At 38.4% G+C, this 24,368-nt stretch overlaps 1 long non-coding RNA gene across 1 annotated transcript in view; it reads right to left on the bottom strand.

Annotated features, from left to right (window-relative positions):
- Nucleotides 1–1,117: 1,117 nt before the first annotated feature.
- Nucleotides 1,118–24,368, bottom strand: part of LOC143438648 (uncharacterized) — a 132,815-nt gene continuing 109,564 nt past the window's right edge. Inside the window, exon 3 of the long non-coding RNA XR_013107357.1 lies at nucleotides 1,118–1,188. This is a non-coding gene — a long non-coding RNA (uncharacterized LOC143438648). The remainder of the gene's footprint in view (nucleotides 1,189–24,368) is intronic.

The raw sequence follows: 24,368 nt of genomic DNA on the forward strand, positions 1-24,368 counted from the left end.
AAAACTCTGAAACCATAAGCTCAAATAAACTTTCTTTCATAAGTTCCTTTGATCATCACTAGAATAGAAAAGTGGTTAATACAATCATTTTACCTGTGCTTATACTACCTGGTTCCAGTCTCAGTGAGTGTATTAGCTTCATATGAACACTGAGCTGTAGATCTTCTAGTTCCTAGTAAGTGCTATCTGTCCATTACTAGCTTGTGGGATGGCCTTTAGGAAAGCCCTGTGTTCCATTTCTCTATATACACTAGCTGACTTCGCCATAGTACTTATTGTTACCTGTATGTGTCTGCTTTTCTACCACAGTGTGGTCATAGAGTTTGTTCAACCTTATTCAGTACCCCCCCCCATTCTCCACCACCAGTGATAAACACCTACTGAACATCTAAATGTTGAATAAAAGTCCTATATTTTGCCAGACACCTCTGTCCCCAGGAGACAGGCTACATGTGCTAGCTCACAGCTGCTTTAAACAATTCCCACAGTCATGGCTAGGTGTTGGAGAAAGGCACCTCATGTTGAGATGTTGGGTGGTTGCTAAGAATCCTTTTCATTATATTGTTTGTTTATGAAGGGAAGAAAAATACCACACTACTTTAGCTTAAGCATTTATTTAAAAAGTTGTAGGCTACTGGAAACTAGGTAGAATATTAATGTTATATTTCTGTCTGGAACCATTTAATAATGTGATCAGTTAGTGAGGACTTTATACTAATTACAATCCAAGTACATCTAACCACTGTAAACCCTGCAACTGTTCTTTATTCTTTTCCAAAAATGTCTTCCCGTTTTCATTTTTGTGTTCAGAAAAGTTTTACTATGTCTCCTTTTAAATTCTCACATGCTAGAAAATTTACCAGATCTGTTATCCATTTTTTCTAAAGTATTCATACAAAGGATGAAAACACACATAAATCTTAATGAAAATTTCTAAAGTTGTTATTAACTCTTTGTTGAAAAAAAAAACTTTAACTATGGAACTTAGAAGCAAGCCCAGTGATACCATTTGGTGCCCCATGCATTGCTACTGAAAACAAAACAAAACAAAACTTCTATTTCTGCATAGTGCCTAAGAACTACCTATTTATATGCTTTAACAACAATGTCACTTTACCTATGCCAGAGCTGCAGAGATGTTAGAGTTGCTGGTGTTTGGATGCCAGACAGTGCTTCCTCATAGGACAGCTAAGAGAAAAAGAACAGTTATATTGTTTCCATGTGTGTATATCATAAGAAATATTTGATTAAATATATGTTTGTATATAAAATATCTGCTCAGAGATATAGTGGAACTAAAAAATATTTCATCTAAATAGCTTCAGGTTTGTGCCTATCAAACAAAATCTTCACACCTTGGGCTATCTAATATTATTAACATAAAATGAATAAGCTACAAATATACTGCATCATTCTATAGGGAAAAGCCTTGGCTCAGCAATCCCTTCAGTGATTCCTGGGAATATGAAGAAGGCATTTAACTCCATTGTGTGTCTATTGAGTTTAATTGTTTTTTATTTTATTCAGATTTGCAATTGAATGTTTTTAAATGATGCGACTCATGTACAATTACTCATTCCACAAACAAACAAACACAAAGCCTTGGTTTTGTAATACCCAAACACTAATGTTTAGAAATTAGGCTGTCAATCAATTCAATCTCCTCCTTTCAAATAAAGGATGAAAATCTCAGATATGAGATCTGTGTATAATGAAGTTATTCTGGCTTCTCTTCTATGAACAAATAGGTACATAAAACTCAGCAAATTAAATATTGTCCTATAACAGTTTCAACCCTTACTGTAGAATACTTGAATTTAGTAGAACCTAGCAATTATGTGCTTTTCTTCTGTACCTTAAATTCTATGTGTACATATATTGAAATGTCTAAACAGATTTTCCTAATATGTTTTGGAGCAGAAGCCTCATTATGCAACATTATGAAGTATTTTGTTTCTTTATTTCATGACTTTTAAAAAGAGATGTTAAGGAGTTGCCAAGGGACAAGGGTACTGAGTGATACAGGAGCCCCAATTGAATGTATGGATCAGAACTGGCCCAATGGCAGTTCTAAAAAGAAGTATCATGGCTACAGTTCTGTACCTGCAAAGATAAAAAACAAACAAACAAAACAAAAAAACAAAAAATAAAACTTTAAAAGAAAGCATTCAATTTGGAGCTTGCTTACAGTTTTAGAGGGTTAGTTCATAACCATGATGCCATGAGAGTATGGCAGCAGATAGGAAAGCATGGCACTGGAACAACTATATCCTAATCTGCAGGTAAAAGGCAGAGAAAGAGAGTGGGTCTGGCAGTGGCTTTTGAAAACTCAAAGCCCACCCCCAAATAATACGCTTTCTTCAACAGGACCACAGTTCCAATCCCTTTTTAAACAGTTTACTAACTAGAAATCAAACATTCAAATATATAAGCCTTCTTCTCATTCTAACCACCACAGGAAAAGAAGGGAAAGAAGCCAGATTGATTTGGCAAACACACAGCATGTAGCATTGTGATGGGTGACTAGAAAAACATGGTTAGTGAGTGTTAGGATGTCCTTACCCTGCAGTTTCAAGTGAACTGGCTTTCTTCTGTTCCCAGCCCAATTATAAAAGTTTGTTGGGGGCCGACTTTTAGCAGAAAGCGGCTATCAGCTTTGCAGCCATCTTGAGCCATATACCCTGACATGAGACTTGGATTACAATAGCCTACAACAGCTGAGCACACTCCGATAATCTTGGTTTAGATACCTCGAGATTAAAGGTGCATGAGATTAAAGGTGCGTGAGATTAAAGGTGTGTGACTTAAGAGTATGACTTAGAAGTATAGAGATCAGAGTTAGAGACAAGACCTAAGGGCAAGATTAAAGGTGTAACTTAGAGGCGTGGCTTAGAAGTGAGACATATAAAAGGCAGAGACAGAACAGATCAGAAGACAGACTATAGAGGGAGAATCAGACAGGAGACACTTAGAGGAAGAGAGACTGAAGAATAAACGGGATTGAATCACACCCCGGGCCTCAACATTTTGCCTGGGTTGCAACATTTATTTTGGCCGCCCCAACGTGGGGCTAGTGTGGACCCCAACAAAAGTTGAGTATCAAAAAAGTTGAGTATCCTTGCCCAGTTTCTGCCCGTAAGTCAGCATCCCACATAATACTCTTAGCTTTGCCTGCTCATTTCTCCATCCAGGATATGACTCTTGCAGACCTCTTTACATGGAATGTAAGTGCCACGTCCCCTTTTGTTGTATTTTCCTGTCTTAATTTGTCCAGGAAATTTAATTAATTTTGGTGAATGCTCAGTTTCCTCACTGATTAGGAGGATGTTTTCCTCCTGTGCTTATTCTACTGATTAAATAATATACTATTTACAAATACTGTACCATTGTTAAACTATAATGCATTGCACAAAAGCTAGTAAGCACTGGAGGGTACCCCAAAAGGAGTTTTTTGTTCTGGGATGAATCTGAAACCTGTTTTTCTTAGTGGGGAAAGATTATTCCTTGGCTCCAGACTTAAGTGCTATTTGAACCTCATGTGGAGTTTTAAGCATCTTGCCTTTCGTGTGCGTCTTCACATATGCATACCCCTCCCTGCTCAGGTTCAGCAGCTTACAACTTCAATTGCCTTGTGGGTTTCTGTACCAGTTATCTGATACGCTAGGTTCACATATAATGTCTTTGGGGCTCTAGCCTTGTTAATCCTTCCCTGAGGCTGCTTTGAAACACAAGGAAAGGACATTTTGGTGTAGTTTGTAGCTAGGACACTCTTGAAACAAATTTGCTATAATTAAGTTGAAAAGCATCACTGACCTAAAATGAAAACAACCTGAGATCTTTCATTTGCTTCTGACCCTGAACCAGAAAGGAACTGAAAAATTGACTGGTTGAACTCCCTGAAACAAATGACGCTTGAGCGGTTTCATGCATAATAACTGCCTTTGATGTAAATGGGGCCATCCGTCAGCAGCCACAAACGCTGCCATCTACCCTGTTTCCGCAAGGCTCTTCATATGGGACAAAGTCCCCAGCAACTTGCAGTCTTTGCATAGCTCAGCCCTGAGGATGCAAGTCTGAGTACTGAGCCTTCAAAGACTCTGGAGGAGACTAAAAGGAAATGCTGGTAGGCAGGTGCTGACATATGTTCATTCCTATCAATATCATCCGAGAGTTTATAGTCTCTGCTCATACAACAGTAACTCGGGTCCTGTCTTCATATAGGACACAAGACAGGTGGTGTCTTCCAACAGACTTAGTCCTAGCACAATTCTTCAGCCTCAGTTCTTGTGCATGGAGTCAGGCACTAGACCTAGACATGCCTACACATATTGCCATCGCTTATGGGAAGCCTGTTATTCCTGACCGGAGCCTCGCATTTCGTAGCCCTGGCTGGAAGAGAGGATGGCACTACTGGAGAGTAACACAAACCACAGCAGTGTTTACACAGACTGTCCAGGTGCTATGTGCTACTGTGTTTTATCTCATTGAAAACAAATATATGCTTATATGCTTTCAGTTCGCATGATGAACTTAGGGTGAAAATAAAAGGAGATGGATAGGAGTCATTTTCAGAAAAAAATTTACCACAGGGAAGCCTTCAAAGCAGCAATTCATTTCATTACCTCCAGCCTGACAGACCACTGACATTAACGCAAAGGCATGTCCTAATCGTCACACGTGTAACTACTTTTTTTTTTCTTTTTTTCACATTTGTATGCTAATCACAAGAAGCAAAAATAGACTTAGATTAGAAATCAAAGATTGGTTGTATACAGGTAATAGAGTTCCTGAATGCTTTATTTAAAGATAGAAGGCTCTTGAACCAGGCTTTATTATTGAACTAAGACTATCTATCCTTTTTGACACTTTTTAAATTAAGTTCTTCCTCTAATTTATGTTTTTGTCAGCTTTCTTCCCTTACTTGGTTTTAAACTGGCTTCTCCGCCTCTCTCTAAGTAATAAACTACTCCACAGAGAAGAAAAAAATTTTAATGACCCTCGAAATTCAGATTAACAAAATGGATCATTTGTATACAGCCATAGAATTATGAATCCTTCTGAAATATCTGTGCAGAAATTTCACCTGATGCAAAATTTCATTTTCCCTCTCTCTGACATACCTCTGACTTTTCTCTTTAGAAATGGAATAGTTATGGTACTTCTATATAAAGGTCAAACACTAAGAAGCAAAAGGAATATAGGGTTCAATTTTGAAGTTTAAATGAAACAGGATTTTATTTTCTTTATGAACTAAGAGAGGTGAGTTCTGGTGTATTAACATTTCTCATTGAAAACAGTTTGTCTAAGCTCGACTTGGATGATACAGGCTGCCTGTCCCTTCAGTGTAGCCCAGCCTGCCCCCCCTGTTCTTGTGAAGCCAGCCTACCTCCCAGTACATTCCGCCTCCCATCTGACTTCCGTAGAACTGGAGGAGCTTAGGACAAGCAGAATATGAGAGCAGCTGCGTGCTGCCGAGCCATGGCAGGATGCATCTATGATGATGGAACACAACTTCCCCACTCACCACTCTGTCTACCTGGGAAACGAAACCCAAACTTATCATAAGGACAAGTTCTTCTGCTTCTTGGCCTTATCTTTGCTTTAACACTATAACCATAGTGGGACATGGGGAGAGTTAAATAACACAATGCTAGAGAAAGCAGAATGTGAAAATTAGGTTTGATGCAGAATCGGGGATCAAAAGTTGTTTTAAAATAATGACATACTCGTACAATATCTTTCTTGGACAGTTGCATTTTCAACAGATCTCATCCACTGACTCCCACAAAGTACCTGTTTCTGTCTTCCCACATTATGGAGATGGTTCTTTTCTGCTTCCCTATACAATACCAGCTCTTCAAAACCTAGTGGATTGTTGTATCTTCTCCAGGAATTTCAAATATACACATTTCCCAATGTCTCATACTCCAACCAGAAGGGGAGAACATTAGTACATTGAGCCAGACCAGAACATGCCAGCTCAGGCTCAAATGCTGACCTTTGTTGATGGTGTTTCCCTTCATGACTTAGTATTCCCTCCTGCAGAATAGGATAATAAAAATTCTTGCATTACTAGATTCTTGTATGTTTCAAATAAAGACTGGCATATAGAAGACACTATGATAATATACACGAAATGAGATGAGTTCAGTAAATATAAGTAAATATGAAAAATAATAAAACTAGATTATTATTCACTGGAAGCTGTGATGTTAGAGTTCAGAGGCTTGAGAAAAATATCTAGTATCTTTAAATTTTTTGCAATGTATCACAGGAATTAAGTCAACTGTACAAATGAAAATGAGATAAAATGGAGATGTTAGAATGAATTAGAATTTGCAGGAACAAATCAATAGGATATCATCAAAAGTTAAATAAAGTTAAAGTAGCAATTAATTAAGGAAATGTTAGATGATTAACAGAGAATGTCATTTAATACAAATTACTTGGGAATTATCAATAGTTAATAATTATATTATTGATAATACATGTGCCAAAAACTTTTGAGGTGACAGATATGATATTCTGGGTATAGAACACATTTCACTAAACTTTGTGTGTAGTAGTGCATGGTTTTACACATCTTTTATACTATCATTCTGCAAGCAGAGGAAAGCCAATCTTTGTGAGTTCAAGGTCAACCAAAGTTACAAAGTAAGATTCTGTTTCAAAAACCAAAACAAAGCAATTGTGTGTATTAAAGCATCCTGTTGACACTACAAGGGTCTGCCTTGAACATTTGTGATGGGCTCAGTAGTATGTGGAGACCAGCGAGTAGGCTGAAAGTGTAGAAACAATGGATCCCAGTTCTTACACTCCCAAGTTCTCAGCTGTGTTTTTACAGAGACAATTCTGCAAATATTTAAGCACGTTCTCTTCATATCTAGATTAGGATGCTTCTAACAGTACTACTTCACTAGACTGTTGTCAAAGCCAAATCAAGTAGGGCATGCAAGAGGCATTATTAAATGGGATGACTTTTTTCCATTTATATACAGTTTTGAAATATGAATTGAAATCTTTATTTGTCAAATATTTATTTGTCAAATGTTTGTCAAAACATGAATGTAATATGTATACATGAATATGTATGTGTATATCTACATATATATATAATGTGTATACATGTATACATGTATATATACATGTGCCTTGGCATATGTATATGTTGAGAACCACTCTGCCCCACTCTTGGGGGCCAAAATGTCATGGACCGCTCTATCAATATTGGAACCTGCATTGCCAAAAGCCTTGGGGGCTAAATTGTTAGAGCCCGCACTGTCCCAAGCTGCTCCAGTCCATGGGTTGGGGTTCAGCAAGAGAGAGTGAGGACGAACACGAAGAATGGAGACCAGAGTGTGATTCAATCCTGTTTATTCTTCAGTCTCTCTTCTTCTCTCCAAGTCCCTAGTTCCAAGTACCAAGTCTCAGGTCCTGGGCTTCGGCACCAAGTTTCAAGTCCTAATCCTAGTTCTAAGTTGCTAGTCTCTTTCCCAGGTCCAAGTTACCTGCCTCAAGTCTCAAGTCTCAAGTACTCTTCTTCCAAGTACAAGTGTCTAAATATTTTCTTCTGTCTGTCTCTCGCCTGTCTCAATTCTAAGCCATGCCTTTAAGTCACACCTTGAAGTCAAGCCTTTGTCTCTAAATTACACCTTTAAACCACACCTTTAAGTCTCACACACACAAGGGAAAATCCTGGGTATCTAAAACAAGATGCTATTAGAGTGTGCTCAGTTGTTGTAGGCTATTGTAAACAAGTCTCTTGTCAGGATATATGGCTCAAGATGGCTGCAAGGATGATAGCTGCCTTCTGTTGGCTCCCCACATGTATAGATCCCAGTGTAGGTTCCTTCCTTTCACTATATGGGCCCAAGAATCAAACTCAGGTTGTCGGGCTGGAGCCTTTACCAACTAAGCTATCTTACTTGACTCTCAATATTAATATCCAATCCCTAAGTGTAGAACAGAGAAATCTGATTGTGAAGGTTAGTGCTCAATGACAACTTGACTTGAGCAAGAATCAGTCAGGAGACATACATCTGGGAGTGTTTATGAGGGCATTTCCAGAGAGAATTAATAGCATCCACTCCAGACTGAATTAAAAGAGAAAACATGTTGGCTGACTACCAGTTTTCTTTACTCTGCTTCCTGATTCACCTAGATGTAAGTAGGCAGACTCATCTTGATGTCCTCAAAGCCATGAGTAATTCTTGTTATCAAACTGCCTGACATGATAGACTATGTCTACTTAGTTCATGAGCAAATAAAACCTTCCTGCCTTGAATTATTTCTTATAAAGTATTTGATTTCGGCAGTGAGAAAATAACAAAGAACCAAGAAGAAGACCTATCACTTCCATAAGCCTAGCTATATGGCTGATAGGCTATGGAAGCAGCAGAACTGTGGGTATGGTACCCTAGAATAGTACCCTAGAATAATATAGGTAAGGTTTAATAGGCCATTCTGGGGAACTTTAGAAAGTCTGAACTCTGATAGCACTGCAGAAAGTAGGAAATGTACTGCAGAGGTTTAGGAGGAGGCATAAGGACTCTATCAGAAATTCACCAAAGGCCCATTTATGTTATACTCTAGAAAATAATCGAATTAAATTCTTCACATGTTCTAAAATTTGAATTAAAAATAGTGGACTAAGTTTTGGTGGAGGAAATGTCAAGACAGCATGATATTTGGTCTGTAATATAGATAATGCTCACTGTATTTACTCAGATTTATAGTGAGAAAATAGAAAGATAACAGAAATATGTGAATGGGTACAGTTTGATAAGGAAAGCATTAGAAACCCAGTTAAAGTCAAAGAATAAGTATGCACACACAATGTAGCTATAACTGTTACAGAGATTCATCACACTAATGAGAAATCCTTGAATTCAGAAATAGACAATAAGAAAGATGTCTTCATGGGACTAAGGACATAGCTCTCTATTTTAAAAAAAACAAAACAAAACAAACAAACAAACAAACAAAAAAACCAACTAACCTTAGGGTTCAACTCCCAGTACCCACCTATGTAGCAGCTAACAAAGGTATGTCTAGTTCCAGGGGAGATTCAACTTCCTCTTTTGACCTCCATAGGTACCACAAACACATGGTACCCAGCATAATACTGGTAAAGTATTTAGACATATAATACATCTAAGGGGGAGGTGGGTGACAAAATGTCTTGAGTGTGAGAGCTTACCTATTAAGAGCTTTAGGGAATAACAATACAAACATACTTGCAAAAGTTTGGTGAAAGCACAATATACTAAAACTTATGGAATGTAAAACAATGCATTCTAAAATGGAGTTTATAACTATAAATAGCTGCATTAAAAATTCAGAGGTCTCAAAAAATTAATTAGGTAGAACTTTGAAGAAACAAAAATAGGTCAAACCCCAAATCGGTATATAAAAATAAATAATTAGGATCAAGCCAAAAATTAGAAATGAGCAAAATTCAAACGACCAATGAAACAAAGTATCAGCTTAGTTCTCAGCCACAAATAGATACCTGTATCACACCAACTTCTCCTCAAGGATTAGGGAACACTAAAAATTTCTGAGAGCCAAAGATCAGGAAAAGCTATGATGAAACTGTTTTTAGACATGAACAGACCAATAACACTCATAAACTTATAGCAGTTGTAGTTGCTTGTACAAGATGTGCATAAGATCAAGCCAATCAACATTTGGGGTGGGGCACTTTGGAGGCCCCCACGCCTATCAGAGGAGCTGCAGGCAATGGATAGTTGTTAGAGAAGGAGGTCAGTCCATATTTAAGAGGGTAGCCACTGCCAAGACAAATCATGCTCCTGTGGATAAAGCATGCCTATCCAGTACACATCAGACTCAGTGGGTTATAAAAACAAGAAGAGAGTATATGAAGTTGGAAGGGGTGGGATACATTTGGGAGGAGTTATGGAGAGGAGTTGGGATAAATATGATCAAAATACACTGTTCTCAATGAATTAATTAAAATGTTATATTCAAAAAAGGGGGAATGTTAAACAATGTCAATAAACTCTTAGTAAACAAACCAAAGAGAAAGCAGAACTAAATTAAATCAGTTATAAAAGGGGGGACATTATTAGAGCTTGAATCTGGGAAAGACTGCTGCAAATCCTTGTCTTCTAGACATGACAGGGTCATTTCACTCATGAACACACAGCAGCTGTGCTTATTCACACAAGATCAAGCCATTCAAGCCCCTAGATGGATGGGGGATGAGAACAAAAGACCTTACCCATAGCTGAGAACATACTGGTAGTTGACAGTCAGTAATGAAGAAAAAGTCATTTTTCTTCCAGGAGGTGGCATTGGTAGTTTACCCAAGCTATAGTGGATGACTCTATATCTATGAACACATATCCAGGAGGTAGTAACAGGAATTGTTGGAAGTTTTTAAAAAACACATTAGGCTGGGGAGAAGTTGTGATGGGTATTCACAGGAGGAAATGGAAAGGTAGAATGCAGATTGACACAATAAAAATACATTGTATTCATCAATAATAATAATAACAACAGCAAATAATTAAAAAGAAGTTTTAAAACTGTTTATAAAAAAGGGAATACACCATGGTAGATATCAATAAAAATTGGACAATTATTAGAACATTTTTTTACATTTATTCCCCTCACCTGTGTGTGTGTGTGTGTGTGTGTGTGTGTGTGTGTGTGTGTGTGTGTGTGACAGAGAAGGTATTCATGTACCATGGTGCCACCCAGAAGTCAGATGACAACGTGTAGGAGTCGTCTTCTTTTTACAACTTGCTCCTGAACATCAAACTCATGTCTTGAAGCTCATGGGCATGTACCCACTAAACCTTCTCACAAGCCTTTAGAATCTCAATTTGTAGTTCTTGGTGGCTGAAACTCAGTATGTGAATCATGCTGACCTTCAACTCACAGAAATCCTCCTGCCTCTACCCCTAAGTGCAGGGATTAGCCTTTTAAAACCTTTCTAAACTTGTATTCTACTAAATTGAAAAATCTATTTTTAGTATTTATATAATTTGTCGTATCCTTTTCAACTTCTTCCTGATCTCCCATGTGAATAAAAAGCAGATAAACCAAAACAGTAAAAATTTCTCTGAATTATTAATAAAAGACCTAAGTTAAGACAGATTCACTGCTGAATTGTACCAGATTTCTAAAACAAATAATACTGATGCTTCTCAAACTATCCCATAAAATATAAAATGGAAAGAAATATTAACAAACTCTTTTTCTGAAGTCAGTATAATTCTGACGGACTTTAAAAATCAGATTACAAGGAGACACACAGATAATTATAGGTTCACTCTGATATACACAGGTGTAAAAACTCTCAACAAGATACTTGCAACTGGAATTTAAGAACAGATAAAAATTATCATCCATCATGACTAAATTGGTTTTACTCCAAAAATGAAGGAATCGTTTCATAAACTGATAAATGTGATAGGCATCATGTAAATGGATAGAAATCACATGATCATATCAATGGATATATAAATGGCTTTGAAAACATTCATCATTTCTTAATGATAACGGCCTGCAAGAAACAGAAATAGAAGGGACACATCTCAACATACTTAATATATGACACACATGTAGCAAGCATTTTACTAAGTTGAAAAAATATTAAAAAGCACTTCAATTAAAGCCAAAAATAAGGCAGTGGGAACCACTTTCTTATTCTTATTCAATATAATGTTAGAAATCTTAGTCATAACAATAAGACAAGTGAAGCAAATAAAAAAGATACAAATAGGAGAAAAGCCAATGTGTCTTCTTACAGGTGAAACAATTCTTGAAACACAAGAAACATTAAACACTTTCAACAAAGTAGCAGGATACAGAATTAACATACAAAAGCTACTAGCCTCCATATCTACCAGTAACAAATGTGCTGAGGAGGAAATTAGGGAAACAAATCCAATTTCAGTTGCCTCAAAAATATAATCCTAGAATAAACCTAACCAAGAGACTAAAAGACCCATAAAAGGAAAAGTTTAAAACGAGTCTCCTACAACCTTTTTTTTTTTTTTTACTGCACCATCCCTTCATCTTAGTTTCCAACTTCCAGAGGCCCTCCCTGGGAACCCTCTAGCCATGCTGACCAGAGAACTAGATAGGTAAATTTCAAACCTTCACTTTCCCTCCTTTCTTAGTCTCACCCCCAGATCTGTAGCATAACCATCCACAGCCCCCCTTCCTTCTCTGCCCCATCTCTAAAGAATCATGCATAGCTTCTACCAAAGCCATCCCTTTGTCTTAGCCCCCAGCCACCCCAGGTATTCCTTAGTATCCCATTAGCCTTATGAGATATGGAAGGAGAGAGACCAGCGAAGCAGGTAGGTGATCAGACCTTCACTCTGCTTCCTTATCACCAAATCCAATCCTCCAAGATCATCCCAAGTTCTGTAGGACACTCTTGACTGTGGTCTCTCCGCCCTCTCTGGACCCATTCCCAGAAGACTAAACAGATCCTAGTGAAACATCCTGCTTTCCTCTGCATAACTCTTCAACTCTCCACCCCTTGTGGCTCATCTCCACCTCTAAGTGTTAGCTCCTAATATCAAGAGACATATTCTAACCTCAATCCCCCAGTGGCCACACCTGACAGGATCTCAGAAGCATTCCCTACCAGGCAACCCACAACCAACACTCTCTCCTAAGCATCAGAGAGGGTAACAGAAGCCAATAAATGAACACAGGCTCTAGGAACAATAACTAACAAATAAGAAGTGGGGAGTAGCCTTGAACTTTCTGGCATAGGAAAAGACTTTCTGAATAGAATGCCATTAGCAGAGGCACTAAGATCAATAATTAATAAAGGGGATTTCATAAAGCTAGGGAGCTTCTGCACAGCAAAGCCACTGCTATTCTAACAAAGTAGTAGCCTGCAGAATGGGAAAATATTTTTACCATATACACCTCTGATAGAGGACTAATATCTAAAATATATAAATAACCCAAAAAGCTCAATATCAAGAATTAAAAATGGAGTACAGTTATAAACACAGAATTCTCAATAGAGAAAACTCAAGAGGCTAAGAAACACTTAAAGAAACGTTTAATGTTCCCTAGATACCAGGGAAATGCAAATCAAAACTACATTGAGATTTCATTGGATCAGAATGATCATATAACACAAATGACAACTCATGGTAGCAAGGATGTGGAGTAAGGGAAAACATATCCATTGCTGGTGGAGGTACAAACTTATAAATTAGGGTGGCAGTTCCTCAGGAAGATGGGAATCAATCTACCTCAAGATCCAACTGTACCACTCTTGGGCATATACTCAAAGGATGCTTCAAATTACGACAGAGACACTCAACCATGTTGACTGTTGCTGTTTTCATAATAGCCAGGAATTAGAAACAATCTAGATGTCCCTCGACAGATGAATAGATAAAATGTGGTACAATTACACAATAAAATAGTACTAAGCCATTAAAAAACAAAATCATGAAATTCGTACATAAATAATACAACTATTAAAACTACCCTGAGTGAGGTAATCCAGACCAAGAAAGACAAATATGCCATGTATTCACTTATATGTAGATATTATTTGCTAAATGATAACCAAGCTATAATTTACAGAACCACAGAGGTTAGGCTAGAGTAAGCGATGATCTCCATAGCAAGGGGGAATTTAATAGGAATTATGAGTAGATGAGATAAGGGGATTAGAATGAGAAGATCAAACAGGAAGGGAGAAGGAGCAAGAAGAGAATATATGAAGAGACCCTAAAACTAAAGGCCATTTGAGGGGTTGTACAAAAATTTGATGTAGTGGAAGCTTCCTTAAATACATACATATACAAAGGAGCTCTAAATGAAATCCAAATAGAGAGCCTGACCTGGACAACTTTGTGACTAACTGAAGTTCCCAGATGTAACCCAGGAATGGGTTTCATTCAAACTACCCAGGCTATTATCAAGACTATTGATGGATATCTGCCAACAGTGATCATGAGGCCCAATTGCTGAAGACACTTACACAACTCACTGAACATAGAGAAGTCAAGCAGGTGCCTACCTAGAACCTTCAACCCTTCATCCTACCAAAGGAGAAAGATAAACATTAACCCATCTACCAACCATCTGATCTCCAAGAATTACCTGTCTGCATTATACACTAGTGCAATAATGGCACATAATATTTTGGAAGTAACCAACCAATATCTGATTTGAGTAAAGGCACCCATACCCAACACTGAACCATAGATTAGATAGGCCATGAAACTAGGCAGAAACCGAATACCACTGGTCTACTAAAGCAATGGTTCTCAACCTGTGTGTTGCAACCCATTTTGGGGCTGCATATCATATATCCTGCATATCAGATATTTACATTATAATTCATAACAGTATAAAATTATAGTTGTGAAATAGCAATGAAGTAACTTTCTGGTTTGGGTCACCACAGCCTGAGGCACTGTATTAAAGAACCACAGCATTAGGAAGGTTGAAAACTACTGTGCTAAAGAAATGTAGGGGAAAAAATGACTCTCACCAAAATTCTGCTATATTCACAGAGCCAGCCCTTGCTCAGCCATCATCAGAGAAGCTTCCTCCTACAGCAGATGGGAACAAATATAGCAGCTTACAGCCAGAGAATACGTAGAAAGTCAGAGTCCTTGAAACACTCAGCTCTAAATAGGACGTGGCCATCAAATCCTTCCTCTCATAGCTAATGTAATTCTTTAGAAAAAGAGGCAGAGTGTTGGAGCCAGGAGGATCTATGACACCAAGAAATCAAAGCCATCTAGGCACAGGGCTGGCACACCTATTGATTCGTAGAAATAGCAGCATGTATAGTGCCCACACTAGTCTGCACCAGACAGGATCCTAGAGCTAAGAGAAGAAAAAGGCCCATGACTCCATCCGTACACCTGAAGCAATCTCCAATTGAAGGCCATTTGTAAATGAAAAATTAGTTTGCTCCAAGGGAATCACACTGGGAAAACAAACCCCTGTTAAAAACAGGCCCCATATCCAGCAGTAGCTGACTAATAAAAAATAAACTGAATGTCATCTTGGAGAAAATTCATCTCATAATTTTGTTACAGGCTTTTTTTTTTAACCTTATAAATCTCTTATGTAGGCTTCCAGTTTGGGGTTTTTATAGGACTCTTGTATGTGTGGACATGAGTTTGTGTCTTTATGTTTCTTATGATTTTTTTCTTTTTGGCTTTTTTTTTTTTTTTTTTTTTTTTTTTTTGGCTTGGTTGTTTTGCCATATTCTGATTGGTTTATTTTTTATTTATTTTATTTCATCATTATTCCTTAGATGCATATTTGAATCAAAGAAAGGGAGGTGGAGAGCAGCTAGGAGAAGTAGGGGAATAAAGTAGTCAGCACTGATGTGTTTATAAAAAGAGAAAGAGAATGTGTTCTGTGGGTGTGTGGTGAGGTATGGGGGAAGGGGATGTCTCAATGGGCCCATGCCAAGGCATTTCTTCCCCCTGAGGGATCAGCCACACACCTATGGTATAGTATAGAATAGAGTTTAAAGTTTATTCAGGGCATAGGGAGGGGAGTTAAGAGGGTAGTAAAGGCAGAGAGAGAGAGAGAGAGAGAGAGAGAGAGAGAGAGAGAGAGAGAGAGAACGAGAACAAGGAGGAGGAGGAGGAAGAGAAAGGAAAAGGAGGAGAAGAACGAGGAAGAGGAAGAGGAAGAGGAAAAGGAAGAAGAGGAGAAGAAAGGAAAAGGAGAAGGAGGAAGAAGAGGAAGAAGAGGAGGAAGAGGAGGAGGAGGAGGAGGGGAGACCTGATATGAGAAGAGAGGAGGAAGGGGGGAGGGGACAGAGGGATCAAGAGATCAAGAGAGAGCAAGAGAGTAAGAGAGTAAGAGGGGGCAAGTAGCCCCTTTTATAGTGGGCCAGGCCTATTGCCAGGTAACTGTGGGGAGGAGCATACCTGGCGGGCAGAGTTTAGACAGAATGCTAACAAGCATAAAGAACTGTAAACAGGACCTGTGACTAGGCATGGAAGTGTGTACCTGTAACCCCAGTTTGGGGGAGGCTGAGCTTCACGGAGGTGTGTCTACATGTACAATGTTATCTTAGTACATCTGCTTTCTGCTCTCACACTTTCTATTATACGTGCTGTCTTGAGTGAGGTGAGCGGTAATTGCCATACCCCCTCTGGTTCTTGGTATACTATTTTGTTGGTTTGTTTTCTCAGCATAGAACATTATTTTCCTCCTGGTTACTACTGTTGTGAAGGGAAATACTGGTGTCAGCACAATTCATTTCTTTAGGAAACTACTGGTCATTCTCTTCAGAAGTCAGAATTAATTGCAGTTTGTACAGATTTCTTAGTATTTCATTTGGCTTGGGAATCTGGATTCTTTGATTTTGACCTAAGAATCTTTCAACAATTCTGTAAAACTCATTGTATTAAAACATTGCTCCACTTTCACACACCAATCTTCTCCTTCTAAGATACTAGCATCACTATGCACATCTGTGTGCCTATCTACATAAGCTTCTCAGGCATTTTTACTCAGAATTGTTGATGACTTTAAAATGTAAACTGTCAGCCTTTTCCAGGCCTTGAATTAGCATTGCTGGAGGAGGAAGGTGTTTATTTGCCTTTCTGCCAATCACTTGAAACTACTATCAACCTTGAACTGCTTTAAAATTTCAATTTCAGTCTTTTAAACACACAACAGATGAACTTAGACTACAAGTGTGAAATGGGTTACAGTTTTCACAAGAGTGCCTTTCCCCTATGAAGCCCACACTGGGTTCTGCTGTGTTTACCTTCCCTGTGGAAAGAGTACCTGGAACCCCAACCCTGTTCAGAGCCCCCATTGTCTCATTCCATCAGGGGACACTTTAAGGATAAAAACATTAATATTGGACCACAAGAAGTTGGTATATAGTCCCAACAAAGCAAAACCTGTGCTGAAACTTTTACTTGTTTCAGAACTACTTTTTTGTTTGTTTGCTTAACAATATCATCTATGCATATAAGGAATTTTGATCAAATACATCCCCCTTTCCTTTCATTCTAATTCTTATATCTCCACCACCTCTTTTTCCTTTCAATTTAATATGTGTTGTGTTTTATAAAAATGATTAGAGGAGAAGGAATATGTTTGGTGGATGTGTAGTAAGTGTGTGGGCAGGGGATGCCTCTTGTGGGCCCTTGCTGAGATACCCCTTCCCCGGAGAGACAGGGCAAGGGGGGCAGGAGCGGAGGGGAGCCTGGCCCTGAGCACATGGAGAGGTAGGGGGAAGGGAATGGAGAGAGAGTATGAGCAGGATAAGGAACCAAGGGCAGGAAAGCAAGCAAGAGAGAGAGGAGAGGGCACGCAGCCCCTTTTAGAGTGATTCAGGAACACCTGGCGGTTGCCAGGTAACTGTGGGGTGGAGCCTAGAGAAAATGTCAACAATATGCTCTTTAAAAAGACAAAAAGCAAAACCTGCTGCATTCACTTATGTGTATGGATAGCATTTCAAGAAAAACATCCCTAAAGAAAAGTGAGTCCCCCACCCTTCCCCTCCCTCCTTCCCCCCTCGTGTGTGTGTGTGTGTGTGTGTGTGTGTGTGTGTGTGTGTGTGTGTGCCTGTCTGTCTGTCTGTCTCCCTCCTTCTTCCTCTCCCTCTCCTTCTTCCCCTCCCCCTTCCCCTTCCCCTCCCCCTCCCCCTCCCTCTCCCTCTCCTTCTCTTTCCCAGCAGGTAAAAACTGCCACCAGCTGCCACTAGCTCCTTAGCTAGGGATGGGGCTGCTCTGGGATTTGGTTGGCTTGATCTTGTACAAGTTTTGTGCAGTCACAACTTCTTTGATTTCATGTTCTCAGTGGTTTTGCCATGTCCAGCAAATAACTTTTTATTGCAAATGTCTACTACCTCTGGCACTTTTAATCTTTCTGCTTTATCCCCTGTAATGATCTCAGCCTTAAAAGCAAAGCAAACGAGTGGGGGGGGGCAGGGGGGTGATGCAACTGTGTCATTGAGACATGAGTACTCTGACACTTTTGATAAATCCTTTGCGGTTCCTGTTTTTAAATTATCTTCTGCCTTCTGTTGGTCCCTTCCATTTACCTACTTCTCTGGTACCTTTCAAAACAAGTCTGGCTCTTCGGGTTTCTCATAGCTTCCACTGAGAGGGCAAGTTATTCTGCCTAACTTGCTGATACACAAGAAAAGCCTCTCATTCTGTTTGTAGTCTCCTATTTAAATTACACAAAGGCTGTTTGTTTTATTACTATACAGACAGGTGTATGTTTAAGTACATATTAAAAATAGTGGCAGAAAAACCAAACACTAATTTCAAGAAGACAGAAAAACATCAATATGAATAAAAGTATGTGAAAGGATGACTAAATTTTTAAAACATTATGCAATTTAGAGATCATAAAACTAGATACAAGCATGATAAAATTAAGGGTTTTGTTTGTTTAGCCATTTTCCCCTCCATATTTATAACATAAAGTAGGTTTCAGGCTAAATTTTATTTTTGATTTGTTGGATGCTTTTTGTTTTGTTTTTACCAGTTTTTGTATTAATACTCAGGTTAATTTATTTTATTTTTCTAATTTGAAATTGTAGAGGAAAAAGATAGACAATACCTTAGGCACATACAAACCATACAGAATTCAAATGTCAGTTTTTGGCATTAGGTTCCAGCAGAACCACACTCACTCTTGTTTACCTATGCCTAACAGCTCTCATGTGGCAAAGCAGAACTAATAATTCTGATAGAAGTCATGTGATCCACAAAGCCCATATATCAAGTCTTGGACCGTCACACAACCCAATGCATACTCCTGAAACAAACCTCTGCTCCAACTGCTAGGAGAAATACCAAAGAGACGAAGAGAGGGGAAGTGGATATACTGACTGTCTACTTTAGAGGGGACTGTATTCATAAAAGCAAGGCATTATCCACATCACCACTCTCTTCCACAGATGATTTTTTAGGGACATCCACATGAGTAAACCTCTACTGGGAAGAGGTAGGATGAACAGACTGCTGACAATGGAAGGGGTATTTAAAGTTGCCATGGAGATGGGCTTCTTTCCCATCAAAATGACCATGTGAGCTGATGCTTTCATAAGCAGGCATCCTCACGTCAAATAATTTCCATTCCATTTAATTCTTGTAGGCATAAATAAAAAAGGAAATCTTTTCATTTATTTTCCAAAATTAGTATAACCCTGATGCTAAAATTTGAAAAAGATGAGATAAGTAATAATTGCTAAAAATAATCAAATTCAATTTAACCATGTAAGTAAGAATGATCTGATTCAAACAATACTTCTTTTGTAGTGATTTTAATATGTCTTAATATCTGTGTTACTAAATCAGGGGTAAAGCCAAACTGTAATCTCAATGTATAAAAATACATTTGATAACATTCAAAGCTCATTATTGATAAAAAAAAAAATTGGTGTGCCTAATATAATAAATTATGTCTCTAACCTCCATCTTTACATCCTTATTTCCTGTTTTCCCCACTTCTCTTTCCTTCCTTCCTTCCTTCCTTCCCTCCTCCTTTCCTTTCATCTTTCCTTTAATCTTAAAACTAGTGGTAAAAAATGAAGGAAGTTAAAGAAAGTATACAAGTAAACACACCCTGTTAGGACTTTTCAAGTTTAGGTCAGCTGTAAGTGGTAGCCCCTCAGTCAGGAATTAGGGACTAGCACAGGGTGCCCAAGCTTTCAGCTGAGATGATAGCTCCCCAGAGAGATTCAGCCATAGTCCACCAGGACCTCACTGAGTCTCCTAGTGTTATGATTAATTTCAACTATCAACTGGCTAGATTAAGAAACATCTATGTCATTAACTGGACACAATTTTAGATGTGTCTATAAGTACATTTCTAGATAGGACTGAATGAGAGGTTAAAACCCATTGTGAATGTGAATGGACTCTTCCTATAGGCTGGAATCTTGGACTGAATGAAACAGGGAAAGGAGCAAGCTATGGAGTGACAGAATTCCCATTTCTGTACTTCCAGGTTCCCCCAAATATGACCAATCTCCCATTGCTCACGTCGCCATTTTATCTCAGCAAGGAGAAGTAACTAATACAACCAGATAGCAGGATCCATTGAAAAACAGTGGTAGTGCTCCTGCGATACTCCCACCAAAGAATCTTAAACTTAAGACAAGCATGATGAAGCTCAAACCAATACTGACGGAGCTGGAAGCAAGTCTGACTCATTGGTAAAGTATTTATCGGCAGTACCAGGTAAGAAACAAAAGAAAACAAAAACACCATAGCATACTGGCATTCTATAAAAAGATTTGTAACATCAAGAGTGTCAAGGACATGGAAAATAAGCAAAAATGTAGAACTGAAAATAATCTAATAATTCATGAAAATAAATGCAGTGTTTCTCTATGTATAGGATCATTCCAAGGATTAAAGGCCTAACTGCGAACAGCATCAGTATTTGAATGGAGTCCATAGAGGGTGTGCTGGCTAGTTTTATGTCATCTTGATACAGTGACAGCCTCTCAACCTTCCTAATGCTATGATACTTTAATACAGTTCCTCATGTTGTAGTGACCTCAAGCCCTAAAATTATCGTTGTTGCTACTTCATAACTGTAATTTTCCTACTGTTAGGAATCATGATGTAAAGGGATGTTCAACCTCCAAAGGGGTCATGACACATAGTTTGAGAACAACTACCTAGAGTTATCTGAGAGGAGGTAACTTCAACTGAGAAAATACCTCTATAAGACTTGGCTGTAGGCAAGGCTGTGGGACATTTTCTTAAATAGTGATTCATAAGAAAGGTCACAGTCAATTAGAGGTAGTGCCACCCTTGAGCTAGTAGCCTTGGGTGGTATCAGAAAGCAGGGTGAATAAGCCAGGAAGAATAAGCCAACAAGGAGCATTCCTCTATGCCTTCTGTATCACTTCTTGTCTCCAGGTTCCTGCTCTGTTTGAGTTCCTGATCTGTTGAATTGTGATATTAAAGAGTAAGTAAAATAAGCCATTTCCTCTCCAAGTTGCTTTTGGTCATGGTGTTTCATCACACCACTAAGTCAGATGGCATGAAAATCAAACAAGCTACTTTATGATTTTTGATGATAAGTTAGTATATATGGCAAAGTATCCACCTGAGAAGATGGCCAAATGGGTAAAGTGCTTCCCAGGCAAGCCTAAGGACTTGATACCTAACCACATAACACCCATGTGAAAGCCCAGCATGACAGCACGCTTCTGTAACTCCAGGGCTGGGATGTGGAGACAGGTGAATCCCTGGGTCTTGATGGCCAGTCATCATTGCTAAAGTGGCCAGCTCTACATTCAGTGAAAGACCCTCTCTCAAAATATAAGGTAGAAAAGCAACTGAGGAAGACATCTCAAAGTGAACCTGTAGCCTGAACATGTATCCACATGGTTGCACATACATACATACACACACACACACACACACACACACTCACACTCACACACTCGTGTGCACACACACAGACACAAGCACAATACATGAGATGATGAGGCATCTCCTTGGTCAGTTATCTTCAGATAGTTCTAGATTATAATGTTTATTTTCCATGCATCTTCTATGTGAGTCCGAAATTATTTCAAATAGCAATCTTATTAACATAAAAAGACATTAAAGTAATAATAACTGAGAACCTGGCATGATGGCTCAGTGGGTATTGAGGACCAAAGTTTGGATCCTCAGAACCTATGTTTTTGTTTTTGTTGTTGTTTGTTTTTTTTTCAGTAGCAACTGATAGTAGACACATTGCTATTTCTCAGTGAAATAATACAAAGTCAAGCCTTATCTATCTGTTTGCCATGATAAATATGAGAATATTTGTAACACACAAGTAAAGCCTTGGCTATGATGTGATCGAATTACCAAGCCACCTGTCTTAATTTATGTTTCACTACTGTGAGGAGACATTACGGTCATGGCAACTCTCATAAAGGAAAACATATAATTGGGGATGGTTTATAGAGGTTATATCATATAATATATCATATTATAATATAATATATAATTATATGATATATAATATACAATATATGTTATATAACATACATCATATAGCATATAATATATAATTATATATATTATATATTATATATTATATATATATATATATTATATTGTATTCTTGCCAATATCATCATGGCAGGAAGCATGGCAGTATACAGGAAGATATAGTGCCAGAGAAGCCAAGAGTTCTAGATCTTGGTCCATAGGCAGCAGAAGGAGACTGTATCACACTGGGTATAATGTGATCATATATTATTACTTTTTTATAAGACCTCAATGCCAGCCTCTGCAGTGACATACTTTCTCCAACAAGGCCACACCTACTTCAATAAGGCCACATCTTCTAATAATGCCACTCCCTATGGTCCAAGCATTCAAACACATGAGTCTATGGTAGGGCATACCTATTCAAACCACCACACCACCCAAACCCTTCTGAGCCTACACAGGACTTAATATACAAGATATATGTTATTATATATCTGGAATCTGATCACTTTTATGAAAAATGGGAGGAGGAGAAGGAAAATCTGCAGACGCTTGAAGACTAGCTAGCCTGGTCAATGAGATGGTCAACATGAAGGAGTCCTTTCTCAAACAAAAAGCAAAGCCTGACATCTGGGGCTGTTTTCTGACCTCCACATGCACTCCATGGGATACACTCACTCACATGAGTATGTACATGCGAAAGTAAGTAAAATAAGAATATACAATAACTCCTATGTAAGAGTTATTAAGTCTGTATATGATAGTACACATCTGTAATCTGAACAAAGAAAGGCCTGAGGCAGAAGAATTGTGAGTTTGAGGCCAGTCTGGGATTTATATTAAGATTCTATCTAAAAGAAACAAGCAAAAGTTAATATTATTCTCCTCCATGTAAATGATATATTTAAAATAAATTTATCATATACATTTTAAACAGTTCCAATTAAAATACTAATTTTTCTCTGGGACAATTTCACATGCATATACACTCATATATACTGAAGCTCATTAAAATGATGTTTGGCATAACAAAATCTACAAACAAGTTAGAAAGCACAGTTCTGTCCATGTTGGATCTGGTATGAGGCTTTGGCCATGCTTCTTAGTCTGTTCAGGCTGTCTTTGTAAATCACCATCAACAAGCAGTCCAAGCAACAGCACAGACTTTCCTCTGTTCTGGCACCTGTGAAGGCCCGAATCAACATACCAGCACAGTCAGTGTCCCTCTGGAGAGGAGACAAAGGGTCTGTAAGGGCACTAATCCCACTGGAAGGACTCGTCTCTCAAGTGTTCTGGCAGGCGTTAGCTTTGCTAACTTTGCTCTATCTGCCCACAGCTTCAGGGTGATTGAGTAACATATCGGAGCCACCTTAGGTTAGTTCGGATCTGAGCTACCTCACGTCTGGCTCCTCATCTCCCAAGCATTACAGTATTCCAAGTCACACAGAATGGTTCATGACTCATGGAGTGCTATGAAACATTATGTATGTATGTATGAAACACTATGTATCTGTCCTTCCTTCATTCCCTCATTGCCTCTAGTCCAGGTTCCAGGAAATACTCCCAAAAAAGAGGTTCCTTTACTCTCTCTGGTCCCCATAGCTTTTCCTGTATTTCTCTATTGCCTTGGGGATGTAATTAGTTAGATGATATAAAAGTAATTTTGGAAAAAAAAAAAAAAAAAAAAAAAAAAGAATCTACTGTTTTCATACTATAACTCTTTGAAAGAGAAACATCAAATATAGTAAATAATTTATTTCAAATTAAAAAAATAAGTTCAATTGGTATTAGGAATTCCTCTCCCTCATAGCCTTATGGCCAGTGGGGGAATGATTAGTAAAAGATAAAGAATGAAACTCTAGCCAGGACATCTTTGTGGGCACTAGGCTACAGCCTTCCAGAGACTGACCTTGTGGCTTACTTTTCTTACACATTTAAACATAGTAGAACTTGTGACCTGTGACCTTAACAATAAGAATGAATTCTATTGTCAGATAAACAGAGCTTAGGTTTAGGAAGGATCTGAGATAAAACTAAGGATAGATTCTATTGGTGGAGCATGCAAAGTACATGGGTCTCTTTCATTGGGATGTGATCTATCCTCTGCAGAATTCAAGCCTGAAAACCATATTGGGGGATTCAGGTGGAGTTTGGAATCACCAGGTTGTCTGACCAGGTTTCACTCTGGCTTCCAGAAGACTAGGCATCATATGTTTCCTTCTGCTGAAGAAAACTAGCCCACATGATTGATAATCTGGTTTCTCCAATGCTTATTTCAAGCTGAGCCTCTTACACTACAGACATGTCTTATCCCACAGCAGCAGAACTGCTGTATTCTTGCTTTTTCTCTCTGTCACATTGTTCCTGTACACACCCTTATTTCTGTCACATAGATATTGCTTC

Source organism: Arvicanthis niloticus, chromosome 25, assembly GCF_011762505.2.
Source record: "Arvicanthis niloticus isolate mArvNil1 chromosome 25, mArvNil1.pat.X, whole genome shotgun sequence".
In the NCBI taxonomy this organism is placed as follows: Eukaryota; Metazoa; Chordata; class Mammalia; order Rodentia; family Muridae; genus Arvicanthis; species Arvicanthis niloticus.